At 43.5% G+C, this 19247-nt stretch overlaps 1 protein-coding gene and 1 long non-coding RNA gene across 3 annotated transcripts in view; both read right to left on the bottom strand.

Moving 5' to 3' along the window:
• LRRD1 (leucine rich repeats and death domain containing 1) overlaps positions 1-19247 on the bottom strand; it is a 191706-nt gene that overhangs the window by 87310 nt on the left and 85149 nt on the right. The window lies entirely within an intron of this gene.
• LOC146789321 (uncharacterized) lies at positions 16258-17532 on the bottom strand. 2 transcript variants are annotated; one of them, XR_014970057.1, is made up of 4 exons: positions 17414-17532; positions 17198-17280; positions 16993-17083; positions 16258-16643 (listed from the first exon to the last, which is right to left on the bottom strand). It is a non-coding gene; the product is annotated as an uncharacterized LOC146789321 (long non-coding RNA). The 2 variants fall into 2 exon arrangements; XR_014970056.1 differs by having other exon boundaries at positions 17418-17532.

Genomic DNA, 19247 nt, shown 5'->3' with positions numbered 1-19247 from the left:
AAATATTGAACAACTAGCAAACAATAGACTCCCACAGAATTATAGTGGCCGTAAACCCAAAGTCTACAGGGCAGTATCCCATCTGATGGATAGTCACGATTTAATGGATACTTGGGACATCTTGAAGCAGAATTATAACGGCTTCACCTATTATTCCTATCCCCACAACAAGTATGTTCGATTAGACTACATTATGACATCATTACATAAGACAGCCCTAATAGACATAATTAAATCCCCCAAAACCATCTCTGACCACAACGCACTTACGTTATTTTTTGAATTGGATAGTTTTAATAGACCTAATATCCAATGGTCATTTGACCGTAAGCTTCTTACTAACCCAGACTATATTAATCATATTACATCATATGCTCAATCTTTCTTTGATTGTAATCAATATAGCGCACCCAGATTCAGTGTATGGGACTGTTTTAAGGCAGCAATGAGAGGAGAGACTATAGCGTTTGTAGCTAACCGTAAGAAAACTCAAGATAGTATTAATAAACAACTTAACGCGGAACTCATTAACCTGGAAATAGTACATGCTAAACAAATTCAGCAAGGAATATCAACCTCTGATACACTGCAAAAATTATTGATTTTAAAAACAGAAATTAATAGCTCGCTAACTCAAAAAGCAGCGGAAATATATCAAGCCAATAGAGATAGAATTTATGAAGCAGGGGAAAAAGTAGGGAGGCAATTAGCTCTTAAAACTAGACAAAAACAAACATACAATAAAATAAAGAATATCGAATATGAGGGTCAACAGTACACCTCCCCTCAAGATATTGTAGACGTGTTTCGAAAATATTACCAAAAACTATACCAAAATGATAATGAACATCTATCTACAAGAGACACGAAAATCTTTCTCAGTGAGTGGTTATCGGAACCAGAGCTATCTAGAATACTCGATCGAGTAGGTAGAGAAGAACTGGAGAAAGAAATTACAATGGTAGAATTAGAGACTGCATTGTCGGACCTAGCTAATGGGAAGGCGGCTGGTCCTGACAAGATCCCCCTAGAGTTATATAAGGTGTTGGGCAAACAGATACTACCCTATTTATTAGACCTGTTTCTAGGGGTACAACATCACTCGGCTACACCAGAGTCTTGGAAACACACTAATATAGCGATATTCCCAAAAAAGGGGAAACCCCCCCAGCTTCCATCTTCATATAGACCTATTTCACTCATAAACTCTGACTCAAAGCTATACTCCAAGATACTTGCAAACCGACTGAGGGGGGTCATCGAACATCTCGTATCCCCATGGCAACATGGCTTTATCCCTGGGAGAGGAACGACTGATCATACCCGTAGAGCCATTGCCTTATTTGACATCATGGGCGCCACGGGGGGAGAGATGTCGATGGTCCTACTCGATGCCGAAAAGGCATTTGATCGAGTGTCTTGGCGGTTCTTATGGGAAATTATGGAATTTAACAACTTTGGCCCAGGCTTTATCAAAGCCCTAAAAGCCCTGTATATCAGCCCTAGGGCTAAACTATCCATTGAAGGCTTTGAGTCAGAGTTTGTAGAGGTACAAAGAGGCACTAAGCAGGGTTGTCCTTGTTCCCCGATATTATTTGCCCTAGTAATTAATCCTTTAATTTTAAAGCTTCTTAACTCCCCCCAAATACAACCAGTTAAGGTGGGTTCATATTCTACTAAAATATTGGCATACGCCGACGATATTGCCGTGCTCACAACCAAACCGGCCGATGCAGTAGTAGAAATAGAACAAATAACCCAGGTTTTTGGATTCTACTCTGGCTATTCACTTAATAGAGACAAAACCATGGTTTTATGTACAAATAATATCATATATGACAGTCCCTATAAAGTCAAAAATGCAACCTATCTCGGTGTAAATATTTCTCCTGAGGTAAAAGAGATTAACCGGCTTAATTATGATCCTTTGATCAAGGCAGTAAAAACAGATCTTAAGAGGGTAGATAACTTACATCTTACAATAATAGGGAGAGCGAATTATATTAAAATGAGCATATTTCCTAGAATACTCTATCTATTCCGGGCTATTCCATTGATGGCCGACGGTAGCATTGTTAAAATCTTTGATTCCACAATATCTAAATTTATATGGAACTATGGCAAAATAAGGAGAGCATTACCATCACTAACCCTCCCCCTACATAGAGGCGGCCTTGGTATCCCGAACTTGACATTCTATCTCTGGGCGACACTACTCCAACAAATGGGCCTGCTCTTTAAAGTCAAACCTTCCAATCTACCCAACACAGACTCCTATATCCCTTCTATTTTTGAACTTGGACTAGGTGATAAATGTCGAGGGCTATTTTTGAAACAACTCGAAGCGTCATATTATAAAAAGACCAAGTTTAAGGTGATTGGAGACGCATGGAAAATCTGGAAACTTGCCTCCAAACAACTAGGCATACCCAAAATAACAAGATACACCTCTCTTTGGCACAGTAAGATCATATCATCATCTTTGAAAGATAATGTCTCTAGGAGATGGGAGAATTTAGGCATATATACACTTGGTCATTTTTTTGGACAGAATGTTACTCCATCTTTCGAGGGACTACAACAGAGATTTGATATTCCATCCACAGATTATCTAAAATATTTCCAAGTCTTTACCAGTAACTCTAAACTTAATATTAATTTAGATAGTTTTTATTTTTTCTCTATTATTGAGAAGCGAGCTACTAGGATAGGTACTTTATATGATATATTTTCTCAATCCTCTAATGACGATCTAGATCGTGTTGAGAGATCCTGGACACAAAAACTCGGAAACCCAGATGTAGATATCGACTATTCCCTAACTCTTTACACAACATTATTTTTAGCACCTAACCTTAAAGCACAATATTTTAAAACTATTCACAACCTGTATTTTACTCCGGCTAAACTCTTCACTTGGGGATTACGAGTAGATGATTGCTGCCCCAGATGTAGACAGGGACAGGCAAATTTAAATCACATGTTTGCCGAATGTCCGAAACTAGATAATTTACAAACATTGATTGGAGGATTTTGGGCTCAAGTATTCGGGCGGAATCTTAGATCCTCCGCTACCCTATTTCTTCTAGGTCACGACGAATCCTTAGGTTACAGTCTGGAGGAACAGAGGATTGTCTTCCTGGGCACTGCCGTCTTTCGTATTATTCTGGCGGCCTGTTGGAAAGATCCCAATGTACCCACCTTTCAGATGTGGCTTAGTCGATTTCTTGCCACATTTAAGCAGGAGATAGCTATATATAGCACAAGAGGTAGGAAAGCTAGAGCCCGGGGTACCCAGATCTGGGCCCCAATCTCCAACTGGTACTCCAATGTAAGATCTCCCCCCTGATAAGAGAAGGGCCGACATGATATGACGAGGCAAACTGTGTAAATTTTCACTTTATATCTTTTATTTTTTTTTTCATATCAGCTGTGCATATGTACTGGGTTGTAATGATTCTTTTTTTTTTATTATATATTTCTTATTGTTCTTTCTTTCGTATGTATTTTTTTTTCCTCCAATTAACCTTCCTGATGTACTACTGTTTCATTAAGAATTCTTTCTTTTTTAAAGAAATTGTTTGAATGAATACTACAGATCATGCTCAATTAAAAAAAAAAAAAAAAAAAAAAAAGGAAACAGTTGAGAAAGCACAACAAAACTCCCACAACCCCCACCCCCTGCTGTGGCGGAGATTTTCCACATAATTATAGATTTTCCACATTTGCCCCATAATCCATCATCTGGTGGATAAAATTGCAAATTTTAACAAAAAGAATTAGTTTCTAGTTCAAACAAATCAAAATTTACTAAAACTGCAGCAATGCGTGTTGCTGTGCAGCTGAAGGCACTACGCAAAAGTTCACTGTTCACCTTTAAGTTGCATGTTGATGTATTAAGGGTGTTGTTAAACTAGTACTAATAAAGTGAAACCATTGTCTAGACAGTGTTTCCATGTGCAAAAATGACAAGATATTGAACTTTTCCGATCACAATTATACAGCATAATGAGTTTTTTCTTGCTGCATAATTTAGTAATCCATGCTGCCACATAATTTGAGTGGCCATTCCTATAATCTTCACATTGATGCTGGCAGACTGGCTCAGCAAGTTAACGTTTGCCACTGAAATATGCAGTAATCTGCAGGTCACGAGTTGAAACTGCAGGAAGTTCAATTCAGCCTTCGATTCTGCTGGCAGTTAGGTAAAGTGTGCTTCATTAATATGGGCAACCGTAACACCTGTAATTTACAGTGCTTAGAAACAGGAGAAGTGAGATATGAAACACTTCCTTAAAAATAAGTTATTGTATATATGTTATGTTAAGGGGATTTGTAACGCGCCTAGCTGCCCAGAATGGGGTTTCCTAGCACTAACCTACTATTATGTCAGCACAGCATAGAACATATCACACAGCACCGCACAGATTAGCACGAAGGAAACCCAGGCTGAAAACTGCCAGGTATTCAACTGCTTTCTTTAACTCAGGTGGTTTTGCGTCTTACTTAACTGTAGAAGCACATTATTCCATAGGACTGGAACCAATGCTCGGAAGCAGCGCCCTCCTCATCTTGTTCTTTTAGTGCACAGTATAAAAAAGCCTGATTCAAATCGGCCAAGTGGAGGGCCCTGGTAGGCCGATATGGGAGCATTATGGTTGCAAGGAGTACTAGGTACTCCTTGCTTGCTCCTGATCCTGTGGGGTGTGCACAAGGCTTTGAACTGAGTGCTTTCTCAATTGGAAGCCAGTGAAGTTTGCAAAGGAGTCTTGAGGCAGAACAGAATTCAAGATGGAAAAGCAGTCTAGTGGTCGCATTCTGGACAATCTGCAGCTTATTTATAACAGATCTCTTGGCACCAAAGTAAAGGATATTGCAATAGTCCAGTCACGAGATGATTAAAGACTGTACAATCATTTGCTGCAATTGGGGATGAAAAAATCCAATAATCGGTTTAAGGCTTCTCAGACTGCCAAAATATGTGCCTTCTAGTACCCTGGCTTGTGTCTCAAAGGGAAGAGTGTAATCGAACATTACATCTAGATGCTTTTCAGCCGATTTAGGCTTTGGAGGCGGCCTTAACACTTTCAGCCACCAATGATCTCCCCATGCCCGAGTATGCTTCCCCAACAGGAGGATCTCAGTTTTATTAACGTTCTACTTCATACAGTTGGAATGCATCCAACCTGTGACAACTGTCATACAGTTTTGAGAGCTGGCAGCACCCTCCATCGAATCAGCTGATAAGGAGACAATAAGTTGGGTATCGTCTGTATGCGAAATCAGGAAAATCCCAAAGGACTTCACCAACTCTGCTAGCAGTCTAACATGTATGTTAAAAAGGGTGGGACTTAGATCCAAACCTTGAGGGAGGCCGTATTTCAACGCTCTTTGTGAAGATGAGAAAGAGAGAGATATCACTGGGAAAGACCGATCACTTAAAAAAGAAGCAAATCAGACCAAGGCCTTACCACAAACCCCAATCTCATAGAGTTGCTGTAAAAGTTCCTTATGAGATACCGTGTTGAAGGTAGCACTTAGATCTAAAAGAATGAGTGCAGTCGAGCCACCTTCATCAGCAGCACTGCGCAGCGACTCTGTCAGCACCAGGAGAGCTCATTCTGTGCTATGGGAGGGTCTGAAACCGTTCTGTGAAGAGTCTGAAATTTCATTGTTCTCTAAGAACGCTGACAGTTTCTCCACCACATATGTCAAAAAGGTAGCAGAGAAATGGATCAATAAGTTTATGGTTGAACTGAGTCGGAAAGAGAGTTTCTTCAGGAGGGGGATGACTTTGGCGTGTTTCCATGCCGTAGGCACCACCGCCAAAGCCAAATAGAGATTAGCAAGCTTTAGCAAGTTAGGTGTAACTAGCTCCTGTAATTTGAGTATGTACTTGGGTTTAATGGGGTTGTCAGGAGAACCTGACTTGAGTTGATCCATTACGGAGGTGAAAGAGGCCTTGTTCAGCAGAGCCAGAGGTTTTGATTTTACTCTCTGTGATGTGCCTACCATCATAGAAGATGGACCCTCCACTTCTGACCTATCACTCACCGTAAAGTGTGTATAGATGTCACTGACCTTTCTTACAACATGTTCTGCAAGTTTGTCACAGTAGTCATTGGAAGCCTCCACCTGCCTCGAATGGGCTGCCGGTGTAATCAGGCTAATGACAATAGTGTAGATTTCTTTCAAAGGATATCTGCTATTTTTTATTTTTCAGCAAAAAAGTGGGTACGGGCCTTGTTAATCATTTTATGATAAGTTTTAATAGCACTCATATGCAGGTTTTAGCTAGGGCGTCATATGATTTTCTCCAAGTGCATTCAAGCACTTTAGAACGCTTTTTTTCAGCGATCACCGTATCATTGAACCAAAAGGCTGAAGGTCTCTTTTTCACCATGCCCGCACCGCAGGTAGAAAAGCATTCAAAGCTAAGGTGAGCCAGACCTTCGTCTTTAGCTCTGCAACCTCGATATTGGAATGCACTTGAGGGGTGTTGGCCTGATGAAGTGGACGAATTTTGACAAGTCCAGTTTTATGTCACTGCCTTCTCATAACGGGATTGGCAGTGGCAGTCTCTGCAGTACTAGGGATGTTAACAGACATGGCCACCATGCAGTGCTCTGATCAAGTCACAGGAATAGGGGTAGCTATTCGGAGTTTGGGTAGATTAGAGAGAACAGGGTCCAAAGGATGCTTTGCGGTGTGCTTGAAACCTAATACTAATTGAGTCAATTGCATGGCTGCCAAGTCATCAGTAAAATTATGAACACAACTATCATTAATCTGATCAAAATGTAGATTTAAGGGATCCATAATGTTAAAATTGGACAGTTTAAGTACAGATGGCAAAATATAGTCTACTAGTGATTGTCTGAAATGTAGATTTATGCAGTCAGTGCATGGGTCTTAAAAGCTATATTCTTTTGAGCATATCCGGTAGTAGGGCCCGATTCACAAAAGTAATCTGAGACAAAATCCTAACTTTACGACATTCGGTATTCACAAAGGGCATTTAGGAGTAGTAAAGTTAGGATATTGTCTCAGTTAAACTTAAGTTTTGGTCTTAAGTGAAACTTAAGACAAATTTAAGTTTAACTGAGACAAAATCCTAACTTTACTACTCCTAAATGCCCTTTGTGAATACTGAAAGTCATAAAGTTAGGATTTTGTCTCAAATTACTTTTGTGAATCGGACCCGTAGGGTTTAAGCATCTGGGGGATGGTTTGGAAAAGATAACACTCCAGAACCTTCATCTTTTCTGAATAGGGTGGCAGGTTTCCAAGTGCCCCTTCCCCACATGTCTGAGTTCACGCTTTATTTAATATTACAGCAATAATCAGCTACATAACTATTACGAACCTGTCGCTCAGTCGCAGGGGATGTATTTTTCATTGCTGAGTTTCTGATAGTATAAGTCAATCTAATTTAGCCCTTTTAATTTAAAACATCTGCTTTCGATGAAAAATTTTATATTTATTTTCCCTGCAGCTGGTGCAGGTGTGCAGGGCCCTGTGCTTGATCTTGCATGAGTTTCCATTTGAGGTAAGGAGATTGAGGGGTCATAGGGTGGGTGGAGGGGAGGGTTAATCCTCATTCCTGAACTGAGATATTGAAATTCCAACAAAGGCCAAACATGGCCTCGAGATCAAACATACACTGAGGAAGAAAAGGACATCTCCTTTAACTTATAAGAATCTCACAAAATGGTGCAATCCCCATGAAATAAGTCATAGTAATGAAATATTGACCAATACGTATCTTGGCTCACACCAAAAACAGGAATTACATTTTGCCACTTTAATCATATTATTAATCAGATAAATTGAACTTTTTTTCGCGCTGCAAGCAAGAAAGGCAGAATTTGCCCTCCCAGTTTGACAAAAAAACACAGAGACACCAACGCAGCCCGGCCCATCATTTGTGACGTCACTGCCTGCTCATAGGTTGAAGCCCATGTATTTTCTAGAGCAGGGATACTCAAAATACGGCCCGGGGGCCGCATGCGGGCCCTCCTTACCTTAAATTGCGGCCCTTTTGTGAACAACAGCACTTAGCTGCTGTTCATTTGAGCAGGAACAAATGGGCATACTTTATTTATACATTAGCTAAAGTAAGCGTAAGGAAGAAAAGAAGGTTTTGTACTGTACATATCCTGATATTTTAAGGGACTCTAAAATGTGTTAATAAAGAAATAGGAGGCAAAGTGAAATTAACCCATTGCCTAGGATCACACAATTTTGTAAAATGGGGAAGCCAGGACTGATACCAGGGTTTCTGGTTTCACATTTTACAATTCAGCCACCAGATGAGTATCTCTTTCGCTCTCATGTTTTTTCTTAGAAGTTAAGGCTTTGAATTCAATTCTTGGTGCATGAGAATAGAGCGTAGGTGGCAGACAGAAGTCACAGGAAGGCTCGGTTTGTTGTCCACACCATGGCTGTGCTTCGCGCCCCCCTAGGCCCACCTTTCATCCCCCGACCCACGCATTCCTGGCATTGGTGCGGCCCTCGGGCATGCCACAGACAGTACTGTGCGGCCCCCGGGGAAATGTTTGTGAGTACCCACGTTCTAATCTATTGTGTTCCGGCTGGCTCGGGGATGCTCCATTAAAATCATGATTTATGACTGCCTAATGAACAATGACACCTGGAGCGCATGTTGTGAAAGTGTTACATGTATTATTTAAGCGTTACAAGTGTGAGAAAATCACCAAACATGGAGGAAGAAATAAAACAGTTGTTAAATCATCGGTAAACTAGTTTTGCAACGTCACGTGACGACCAGGTATGACACTGGAAAGCAGGTACAATCTGAAAGCTGGACTCCTATGTCTAGCAGCTCTCTGCACCCCTGATTCATGCCCAAGCACATGACCGACTTCACCACTGAGTCACTGAAACAACCCCCCCCCCCCACACACACACACACAGGTTGGGCACCACACCCCGTCGAGTCTTGCACAGGTCTCACTATATACCCTAATCTCTACCAATGCACACCTACCAGGTTAAACTGTTATCGGCCCTCGAGAAACGTCATTTGAGGCCTTGAAAGGGAGGTGAAACACTATACAAACACTGCACAATGGGTCGTGCAGTCTGATTCAGGAATACATGCGTGCCCCAGGAAACATTTATGGGCGCATTCCAAGGCTTTTTATCGCACAGACAGAAAGAGAAGCGCCTCGATGCAAATCAACAGCGCTATAACACATTGATACAGTGGCAAACAATGTTAGTGACTAACCTTAGGAACCAAAAGCGGGGGCAAGTTATGCTTAACACAATAGGACTGCAGACTTAACACACCTCCAGCTGAAAGCTATGCACTGAATTTACAAAGGCCCAATTAGTGCGTGAAATCTGCTGTAATCAATGATGTGGGTTGTGGGTCCTTCACATCTGTAGGTGCCTCAGAGCCCTGTCAGAGAAAGGATGCTGTGAGAAGTGCTTTATTGCGTCACACACGGCACGGTTTCCTTTCTGTTCAGTAGGTCCCAGGGAAACACTTTTCAGCTGTGGGTTGGAATTTCTCTGATAGAAAGGGCTGCTTTCAGAGGGCGGCCATCACTGCTAATGTAAACTGTATATAGAAAAAAAACATTGCTCACTTGAGCCTCAGCGCCCAGCTCCACAAATCTATTAAGAAAGGAATTATCAACATGCAATACAAATTTAAAGAATTCAAAACGTTTTGAAAAAACATTGTTGTTCTTTTACTTAGTAATCATACCATACCATACCAATATTACTTTATTTCGGTATTTCACCATAAAAGAACAGCCACAAATATATACATGCAGATACAAATTTAAGAAGAATAAAAACAATTCATCAAAGATATTACATTGTTAAAAAAAGACAATAAAATCAGGCACAATCAATTCCATGATCTTGCATCTTGAGGAAGTTTCCCCGACTCACCACATGGAACTTAAAAACGTGAAACTGCAAAGACTATATAAGAATCTGTGTTGTACTTTAAGATTCTAAATGCTTCCCTGCAATGTGTGGTGCCCAGGTTTTTGCACAGCTGAAGCAGCCATCTACGTCTTGCTGTTTGATAGCCCTGGCAAAAAAAGAAGACGTGGACTTCAGTCTCATCACACAAATTACATGCCGGACACTCACTTGTACTTTCTCCCGACCATTTGCCCGTGAAAGCACGCAGAGCGAGGCAGCCATGGCGAAACTGCACATATAGTTTCCTTCCTAGAGCCAGGCGGATTTCTTCAAGACATGCCTCCAGCCTGCAGGTGTCTTTTATTTCCAGGAAGAGTAAAGTGAGGGTGCCATGTGCGGGTTCTGCATGAAGTTTTGCGGATATTCTGCCACAATAGCTAGTACTCAGAGACTTTCGTGATATGCTCAAACAGGCTGTGTCGGGATTATCCCATAGTTGTTTTAGACCTATTTCATAGAGGCTCTCCCTGACAAATAGAAGCCATGGCAGCTTCCCTGAGCCGGAGAGTTTCAGGATTTCCGAAAGCTCTAGTCTGTACTCGGATAATTCCGGTGTTGCCCAAAGGCGCGCCACAAGAATAGTGGCCTGCAGGCAATTACCTCAGCAATGGATCTAACCCCTAGGTCCATACGCAATGGAACCAAGGGGGAGCTTATCGGTAGCCCAAGCAATTGTCTAAGGAAGTTATTCTCTGTAATGGCTAAGGACCTGTGATTAGAGTGCCCCCAGAGTTCAACCCCATATAAGGCAGCGCACCTCGCCTGGCTTTTATAGATCTCCATAACCGGGCTTACTGGCTCATGGAAAGTCTTTCTAAAAAATGTAGCCAGGCCGCCTGTGGTTTGTGTCAATTTGAGGTTGGATTTCTTAATCTGAGCCCCCCATGTCATATTTTCAGTAAGGGTTAGGCCCAAATAGTCAAATACAGAGACCTGGTCCAAAGGGATTCCATTCATATGTGGGTTTGGGCGTTTGGATTTACTGGGGTTGAAGATCATAAATTTAGTTTTATTGATGTTAATCTCTAATCCCCTACTACTATAAAACTTGCAAAACCCATCTAGAATTCTTTGGATGCCCATCGGCGACTTGGAGAGTATCATCTGCAAACATCATAGCAGGGAAATGCTTTTGGGCGATTCTCAGAGCATCTGTGTCTTTGCATGATCTCAAAGCATCTATCAACCCGTTGATGTAAATGCAGAACAGGGTGGGGGCAAGCATACATCCCTGCCTGACTCCCCTATTGACAGGGATGGGCTGCGTTAATTCCCCATTTTTCCCAAATCGAATTTGGGCGTAATTTCCATTATGTAATCTTCTCAGTATATTTAAGAGATAAGAGGGAAGTCCCAACTCACTTAAAACCCTCCATAGTGCATCTCTGGGCACCAAATCAAAAGCACTCTTCAGATCAACAAAGACCAGAAACAGGCTACCCCCTTTTAGTTCGACTGTTTTCCAATAGAGAAGTTGGAGCCTGAATATCTGGTCTATTGTTGACGTTTTCTCCCTGAAACCAGCCTGCAGGGGGGTCAGGATCTTTTGATCTTTGAGCCAGGATTGCAACCGGTTCAGGAGGATCCTGGCAAAGATTTTCTGCGAGACATCGATCAGGCTGATCGGTCTATAATTTGCCGGTGACAAGGGTGATCCCTTCTTATACACTGGAATGATCTCGGCACCAAGCCACGTTGCAGGTAGCACCATTCCCTGCAAGATGGCATTAAAGATCACCCAGAAGTATGGGCCCCAGATCTTGGGTTCGGCCCGATATAGATCCCCTGGGATCTTATCCAGTCCAGCTGCCTTACCAGGTATGATTTTGTTTAGAGCTTTATAGACCTCTGTCAAGGTTATCTCAGGAGTATCTGTCCCAGGCCCCAGTGGAATCAGGGTGTCTAAGGTCTGGCCTCCCTCTGCATCATCTAGTGAGGCATAAAGGGCTAGGAAGTGCTCTCTCCAACTATCAGCCGCAATATTTGGCTCGAGTGCCGCGTAGCCTGTGTTACTACCTGTAGTCACAATGTTCCAAAAAGATTTCATATCTTTAGAATCCAGGGCGGATTTCAGACTATCCTACTGATCAGTTTCCCATGAAAGTTTAGCAGCTGCAATGGTGGTTCTATAGTCATATCTAGCTGCTTTCACTGTAATGTTGCTCTGTGCTTTTCTGGCCTCTATTAATGCCTTTTTGGCCGCCCGACAATCTTTGTTAAACCAAGAACGCCTAGGCATCCTCCCACGGACCTTGGTGCATGATGACCAAAATGTCTCCTGGAGCTTTGTGATCATAGATTCGTTAATTATTTTGAGTTCATCCAGAGATGCGGCAAGGTCTCCAGACTTCACTAGCTCTGATAGGGCCTCAATATTGGGAATAATGGTAGTGAATAAAAGAGCCAATTTATTATGTGATTTTTCCACCCAGTTCCACCTGACTTTCCGTCTATTATTTGAGAGGGTCAGTCTATGGTCAGCGCCAGATGGTTTTACAGAATTGTACCCACTGGGAGGCAAATTTAATGTGAGTTGTAAGGCGTTATGGTTGCTATCGTGCCGTGAGCAAACAATAAAATCTCTGGCCAAAGGCCAGAAGTTGATTTCTAAAAGAATATAGTCTAAAATAGAGGAGTGGCCAACTCTATTAAAGGTATGGTTCCCAGGGGGGTCTGAACCAAAACGACAGTTACAGGCTCGCAAAGAGTACTTTAGGGCGAGCGCCTTAATTTGAAGCGCCAGTGATTTCCAGGCCTTGATGGGGGGAATATTGGTTTTAGGGATAGCCCACAACTTGTCCTCCTCTGTAACAAATGGGCCCATTAGATCTTTCAAAGGTTCAAATTGGCAATTTATATCGCCACCCAGCACTACTGAGGCATTATTCTGGAGGCTGGCTAGCAAATTATCAAGTTGTTCTAAGGTTGCTGACTCCCGGCCTGTCCTAACCGGCCTTGAGTATATGTTAATTAGGGCAATTGTTAGCTCAGAATTGAATGTCAGTACAAGGCAGATTATGTCTGGGGAGATGTGTGGCACTAGAGTGGTCCTGCATCTAAGATGGCTCCCTACCCACGTGCAAAGCCCACCCAATGGTCTACCTCGTCCCTTACTTACAGCTGGTATGTGGAATGAAACAAAACCCTTACTGGATGAGTTCACCACCGACCAGGTTTCCTGAAACATGCAGATGTCACACTTTTACTTAGTAATCGCTTGTTAGTATTAAATCTGTTTTTATTGCTGAACAACAGCACTGATACAACTGTTAGATGCGTACAACCCAGTGGGCCGGCATGGTATGGAATAGGTTTAACAAAGCAGCGAGTCAGGACCAATCGTGGAGCAGGCACAGTTTAGTATACTTATCACAGCATGCCGCCTACAACCCAGATGGACCGGCCGCGTCTGAAAAGGGGCAGAGGTGGGAGCTGTTACGCAAGGCTGGGGTCGTCAGACGGCCAGGCTGGATATACTGAAGCTGAGCCTCGGTAAAAGGGCCCACTGTGGTCGATCGGCTCCAAAAGGCGCTCCATGTTAAAAACAAGAAACTGAAGGATAACAGGAACTAAAGGAACCCCACAAGAACCCCCCCCCTCCTCCCCTTCTCCTCGGTGAGTTTTGGTGTAAAGAGTTGTATGCGCAACTACCCATGGGACACACTGCAAGGAAGGGACCGCCGCGCACTGGGAGGAAACGGTAATCAACCAGGGTAGTCTATGGAGCGAGTGCAGTGGTGTCAGGAACCAGCTTCAGGATGCGGAGATATTGTGTGCAGGTCAGTTCCCGAAACTCCACCGAGAGAATAGACAAAAAGGGCACCCAGAGTTTGGGATAGTCCTGGTCTTTCCCCAGCGCAACCAAGGAGAGCCTCTCCATCGCTAGCAGATTCCACAGTTGGTGTAGCCAGTGTGAGTGGTCAGGGACGTTGTCAGTTCTCCACCTCGCCATAATCACTCTATGCGCAGCGTTCAGAGCTAGGGCCATCTGGCGCCCCCTTAGCGAGCGCATATGGAAGGTGAGCGCGTTGGGAAGGCCGAGAAGCGTGTACGCGGGAAGCTGGGGTATGGAAGTATTAAAAGCGGAGTCAACGTCGTCTAAGATATGCTCCCAGTACAGGGTCCGTTTGGGCAATGCCACAGCAAGTGCACAAGTGACCCAGGATTCCCGCAGAGGCCCGAACCCTGGGGTTGCCACTTGGAGAGCCGCTCTGGGGTATGATACCAATAAGTAGCAATTTTAAAAGTTATCTCGGTGTGGGTGGGGGAGTACGTTGTGTGTGCGATAAAAAATGTCTTCCCACTCCTTGTCCGACAATTCGCGCCCCACCTCCCTCTCCCAGCACCTCTGGCCGGCCGTGCGTGGTCTCGGGGTCGCAGTATTGAGGAAGGAGTAGAGTTCCGAGATAAGGCTCTTATCGTCCTTCTTAGTAAGTAAACACTTCTCAAACGGTTTCATGGGTCGATGAGCGAGAGGTCGAGTTCCGGGCGCCAAAATCAAGTGGATCATTTGGGAGTGTAAGTAGAAGTCAGAGTCAGGTAAGTTGTAGTCCTTCTGTAGTTACTTGAAAGGAATAAGGCCCTTGATGTCATATAAGTGGCCTGTGCGCTTGCTTTCCTCCGCGGCCCAACGTGTGGCCACCGCGCTGTCCATCCCTGGTGGGAAAGCTGGGTCAGATGAGAAGGGAAAGAGGTCAAGTCCGCTCCCCGTGATACTCTATCCCATGCCAACATCATAGGTCTTGTGACCGGTGAGGAGTAAAGTCCCCAAGTGCGAGCCGACTTCAGCAACCAGGCGCCGCGCCAGATATGGTGGCCAGCCACCGATTGGTCCATAAAGACCCAATATTTCTCCATCAGAGGACAGTTCCATTCGACGATATAGCGGATGAGGAAAGCAAGAAAGTATCGGGTGATATTGGGGAGTGCTAGACCTCCGAGATTCTTAGCCCTGTAGAGCTGGGTTCGTGACAGCCGTGGGGAGACTGAGCCCCAAACAAAGCCCTCAATCGCCCGTTGTAATTCAATCAATCAATCATAGCATTTATAGAGCGCACTACATACCCGTGAGGGTCTCAAGGCGCTGGGGGGGTGGCTGCTACTGTTCGAAGAGCCAGGTCTTGAGAAGTCTCCTGAAGGTTAGGAGGTCTTCGGTCTGCTGCAGGCGGATGAGGAGGGTGTTCCATGTCTTTGCGGCGTGGTGGGAGAATGATCTGCCGCCATCGGTCGCTCTTCGGATGCGGGGGGATTGGGAAGGCGTGGTCTGCGGAGCGGAGCTAGCGGGTGGGGGTGTAGAGGCTGAGTCGGCTGTTGAGGTACGCTGGTCCAGTGTTGTGGAGTGCCTTGTGTGCGTGGGTGAGGAGCTTGAAGGTTATCCTCTTGTTGATGGGGAGCCAGTGCAGGTCTCTCAAGTGGGGTGTGATGTGGCTGCGGCGAGGGATGGCGAGGATCAGGAGTGCAAAGGCGTTCTGGATGCGTTGGAGCCATTTCAGGAGTTTGGCCGGAGCTCCTGCGTAGAGTGCGGTTCCGTAGTCCAGTCTACTGCTGACGAGGGCCTGGGTGACAGTCCTTCTAGTTTCAGTGGGGATCCACTTGAAGATCCTGCGAAGCATGCGGAGGATGTTGAAGCAGGAGGAAGAGCCGGCGTTGACCTGCTTTGTCATGGAAAGGGTGGAGTCGAGGATGACCCCTAGGTTGCGTACGTGGTCGGTGGGTGTAGGGGGTGCTCCTAGTGCAGTCGGCCACCAGGAGTCGTCCCAGGCCGAGGGGGTGGATCCGAGGATGAGGACCTCCGTCTTGTCCGAGTTCAGCTTCAGTCAGCTGTTTCTCATCCAGTCGGCGACGGCCTTCATTCCTTCGTAGAGGTTGGTTTTGGCGGTGTGGGGGTCTTTAGTGAGGGAGAGGATCAACTGGGTGTCGTCGGCGTAGGAAATGATGTTGAGGTCGTGCCGTTGTGCAACGTGAGCGAGCGGTGCCATGTAGACGTTGAACAAAGTTGGGCTGAGGGATGAGCCTTGGGGTACGCCGCAGATGATCTCGGTGGCTTCGGAGTAGAAGGGGGGGAGGCGGACGCTCTGTGTTCTGCCGGAGAGGAAGGAGGTGGTCCAGTCCAGGAATATGCAAAAACACTCCTCTGTGACCTACATTCCTTTTAATCAAAATTTAATTTGTACATGGGCTGATCAACAATTGTAAGCCTAAATGTTACACATGTTAAATCATATTCACAAAGACTTTTTTGGTTTTTTTATAAAAATATATTCTTTTTATTCATTTCACAATGTCATTTTTATAGTACATAAATCTTCATTCTTTTCTAGCATGTGAATAATCATTTTCTATTGAAATAAGCATAAACAACAATTTTTTGGAAATTCTACAAAATCTATAAGACCTCAGACAACCTACTCAGCAACTAACCAATCAATGTTCAGAACCACACTCATAACTCAAGTACACTCTCATTCATACTATACACTTATACTTTGTTGGTATAGGGAGTATCAGAATGACAAGACATCTCCAGTAATAGGTATTGATGGAAATAACCTAGATAGGTCAGGGCGCACGTGGTCTACGCGCGTTTCGGTGGGATTACAGAAAGGAAACCACCTTCATCAGGACCTCGCCCAACTAAGGTACAGTGTCGTTGGGTTTATACCGAGTAGGAAAACCTAAAAACATGACAAACAAATATATATTATTTTATATTCAGCCCATGTTTGGTACAATAATCATTTTCAACAAACGATACTGAGTGGTGTATTAAACCCAATAAGTTGTAGACCCCTGAGATAAAAGAGAAGACACCCTACATATGTGCACTCTAATTCCTAATGCAAGTGATCAGCATTTATGTAGAACAGGAAATAGTATAGGCCCAAATGTACCCAGTGGTAGCCATCCATATGTTAAAGAAAGGATGGCTGAAAATATGATGTACACAGTGTATATAGAAAAATAAAATTAAAACTAGTACGATCTATGATCTAAACCAAGATGTTCTCAGTTTCTATCCCTTACTTTTAGAGAGCAGGTAGAAATTTCATTCTTCAGATTTCTACTGGAGCAATAGGGCACGTGGCTTCTATTGTGCTCGAGGCAAACGCAAATTCTAAGAACAAATGAACAATGGAATCAGTGGGTATGGTATCTGCTTATTTCGAAGGTCAGTTTGATATGTGACCCTTCTGGAAAGAGGGAAGCCAGATAATAATAGTTGTAATACCTGATAGGTCCGCTAGACTGGATTCCACTAATCTGACGCGGTGTTTAAAAGAGAGACGACAATGTGTTGTACATCATGGCATTCTACAGACATAAGGTAGAAGAAAAAAGCTATCTAAGAAAAGTACATTGTATGTTGTCCTTTAAACTGTTTTTTGAGCTAGGCACCGCTTTATTATACAATGGTACTAATGCAACTGATTAAATTGTCACATACTCACTGCATGCCAACTGAGTCCTAGGATCTGATGACCGGAAAACTGTTCCTCATGCAGATTTTGCGGGGTGTGCAGCAATAGCTGATATTTCTTGGAAGTGCACAAGTAAAGACCTCCTAGGGATGGAACATATGGAAATAGAAATTTGGCAAAAGTGTATTTGGGCATAAAAGGGATGAATGCCGATATTAGTCTATCATTAGAATACCTTGGAAACTACAAAAAGCAGTTTGTTGTACATATTAGGTCTTTCCCTTCGTCCTATGTTTGTATAGAAAAGACCGAAAGAATACGGTTAGAGTAGGCATACCTAGTTTAAACAAGCAATAATCATGCCTGTTGTAGTGCATATTCTAGCTTGGGAATGATGTAGGTTTAATGCCTTTTGAAGATGTCACAGATATGCGTATATTAGCTCCATAAGTATGCGGGTACAGTGCGTGCATGACGGCAAGGTACTTCCACCACCTATAATAGCATATAGGAGGAATAGAAACCTACGGGACATGTTAGTACACACTAGACAAGAGGCTCGTAAAACATGTGTACAGACCAGTCTTACTGGATTACCACCGATTTTGGGGAATCATAGGTGCGGATCATGTCATGCCTGCAATACTGCCCTAGTCACTGACACCATTGACTACAAGGGAAAAACATACAAATTGAAAGACCTGAGTAATTGCAGAAGCAGCAACATTATTTACATCATATTTTGCCCTTGTAAGCTGGCCTACATAGGGGAAACCAGTAGAGAATTCAGAACGAGATACAGCGAACACAAGTCAGCTATACGCACCAAGAAAGTGTCTGCCCCTTTGGTCACTCACTGTTTGGATAAACACCATGCCGAACAAGATCTTCGCTGGTGCATCCTGGAAAAAATCAAAACCAAACCTGGACAATCAAATGAAACGGTGCGTAAACGCAGAGAAACCTTTTGGATTTTTTCATTGGACAGCGTTAAGAACGGGTTAAACGAAGAAATTATATGGAATGTTACGAACCGTTAGATCTGTTTGCATATACACTTCTACCCATTAGATTCTTCTATTATATTCTCGTGCTGGTTGACACCGGCCTTTTAACATCTTGGAATTAGATTACCCTCAAGCATCTTACAAAACCATAGTGATCCCATTGTACTACCCACCTGGTAATTTTTGGTCATAGTAGTAGTGATTGGCCAGCACGCATGAGGATCACAGGCCACTTTACACAGCTATGGCCATTTAGCCTCATACCACTATAGGACTACACATTTGCCCCCAATGGATTTTTTGAGTATTTATGCCTTAGTTTATCGGCATTTCTTTAATATAGATCTTCTATCTTTATCTATCCTTACCCGTGTAGTTTATCGGTGATAGGGCCACATGGCGGGTCTATCCTTTAAGAAACATTTCAGACTCATGTCCCCAGCGGTACTCACTAGGTAATCCTACTTGTCAAATTCATAGTTTTGCCATCTTATCAATACTACCCATCAATGACAGGGCCACATGCTAGACCCTTTTTCCAAGTACATTTTAGTTTCATGTCCTCAGCGGTATTTATAGGGTAATTCCGTTTGTTTAAAACATAGTTCCGCCATCGAATTAATGCGGTTTGTTCCTATTTCTTCTTCCATGTATGGCTAGTTCTCGTATTGTTATTTTCACATCTCTATGACTAGTGCCACACTGAACTACCTTTTGGTCTTTTCCTTATACATTTTGGAGCCCGTGATAATATCACAAATTAGAAGATTGTCTTCTCTCTACTTCCGCAGTCCCTCTTCTATGCCCACTAGCACGTTCTGACCCTACGTATTAGGTCACATACTCCACACGC

Source organism: Triturus cristatus, chromosome 10 (genome assembly GCF_964204655.1).
Source record: "Triturus cristatus chromosome 10, aTriCri1.1, whole genome shotgun sequence".
Taxonomy (NCBI): Eukaryota; Metazoa; Chordata; class Amphibia; order Caudata; family Salamandridae; genus Triturus; species Triturus cristatus.
The sequence above is the reverse complement of the archived record's forward strand: the minus strand, read 5'-3'. Positions and strand labels throughout refer to the sequence as shown.